The following is a 2,073-nucleotide window of genomic DNA, read 5'->3' as shown; positions in this document are numbered from 1 at the left end:
GCTCTTGGGGCTAATCAGGCTGAGACGCTAAGTAAGGCGTACTTTGCACTTCGCACGGAGACATCGGCGCTAGGTGACGCCACTATGGTTGCCACGAAGGCTGCTTCGCAGCATGCAGACGGGTTTCACATTTGCATGATGGTGCAACCCTAGCGTTCTCGAGATCAGACGACGCTCCTCTATTTGACGAGGTTCATCAATTTGACGAGACTCGTTTGGTTGACGAGGTTCGCCCGTTCGACGAGGTTCGTCTTACTGATGAGGTTCATCTGATTTGCGAGACTTGTTTGATTGATCCGTTCGACGAAGTTCGTCTTACTGACGAGGTTCGTTTGATTTGCGAGACTCGTTTGATTGACCCGTCCGATGAGGTTCGCCCGTTTGATGAAATTCGTCTTACTGACGAGATTCGTCTGATTTGCAAAACTCGTTTGTTTGACGAGGTTCGCCCGATCGACGATGTTCGTAATCGAAGGCTATTCAGATGCGAGCTGGTGCTCAGAACCAGATGAGTGCAGATCTACTGGAGATTTTGTCTTCACCATGGGTGGAGCTGCAATCTCGTGGAAGTCTAAAAAGTAAATTATGATTGCACAGTCATCGATGAAATCTGAATCTTCACACTCTATGCTGCGAAAGATGAAGCTGAGTGACTCAGTTGTTTTCTCTGAGACCTTTCATTAATAGAATTATAAGGCGCAATTACTATCTATTGTGATAATCAAGCGACGAGTGCTGTGGCGACGAACTCGATGTTCAATGGAAAGAAGCGGACCATTCGTCTAAAGCATAGCTATTTGAGAGAACTCATTTGCCAAGGAGTCATCTCTGTGATAGACGTCCGGTCTTTAGAGAATGTGGCTGATCCTTTGACTAAATGTCTGAAAAAGGATATAGTTAAAAGGACGTCTGTTGGAATGGGTCTCAAAGTTTTGTGAGTCTTACAAATACTTACTATTTACATTAAGTTATTAGTTCAAAGCTTACGCTACTAATGATAAGATAATTAGTTCAAAAGTCGAGTGAGATTTACAAAAGTTTAGTGAGTCTTACAAATACTTACCATTTACATCAAGTCATTAGTTCAAAGCTTACGCTATTAATGATAAGATGATTGGTTCAAAAATCAAGTAAGATTTGCAACTAAAATCCTATCATGGTAAAGAGGATGGTTGTTAAGCCTTAATGAGTCTAAAGCATTTCAGATGCAGGCTGTTGGTAAGGTAACATGCCTAAAGGACTCACCGATGATCCTATCATGTAAAGGTATTGGCTGTTAAGTCTTAATGAGTCCAAAGTATTTCGGATGCAGGGTGTTAGATAGGAAATACGCCTAAAGGACTCACCTAGAATCCTATCATGAGAGAGGATGACTCTTAAGACTCAATGAGTTCAAAGCATCTCAGATGCAGGATGTTTGGTAGGAAACATGCCTAAAGAACTCACCTATACCTGAGTGGAGATTTAGCCATCTCCTATGGTGTCTTGTGGAAAGATACCTAGAGCCATAGTAGAAATCAGGACATGCACAGGGCCATAAATGTGCAAAGCAAAGGCAAAGGCATAGCAAGTGTGGTTCAAAGTAAAAACTACCACGGATGGGTTTGATTTTGCGTGATCGCTGGATCTTAGACATTAGCTGGTTCAAGTCTTTGCGACACCAAGCATATATCTTTTATTCAGTTGGACTAAGGGGGATTCAAGTCCTTGTGGTATCTACCTTATACACAATGATTGAAATAACAACACCATTACACGACACTAGTTTAAAAACTTGTGGAAGATTGTTGGATTTTTTGGTCAAAACCGCTTTCCAAAATGAGTTTTCAAACTATATATATATATACGCTGGATCTTAGACATTAGCTGGTTCAAGTCTTTGCGACACCAAGCATATATCTTTTATTCAGTTGGACTAAGGGGGATTCAAGTCCTTGTGGTATCTACCTTATACACAATGATTGAAATAACAACACCATTACACGACACTAGTTTAAAAACTTGTGGAAGATTGTTGGATTTTTTGGTCAAAACCGCTTTCCAAAATGAGTTTTCAAACTATATATATATATA

This window comes from Asparagus officinalis, chromosome 5 (assembly GCF_001876935.1).
Source record: "Asparagus officinalis chromosome 5, Aspof.V1, whole genome shotgun sequence".
In the NCBI taxonomy this organism is placed as follows: domain Eukaryota; kingdom Viridiplantae; phylum Streptophyta; class Magnoliopsida; order Asparagales; family Asparagaceae; genus Asparagus; species Asparagus officinalis.
Note: the sequence above shows the minus strand (reverse complement) of the source record.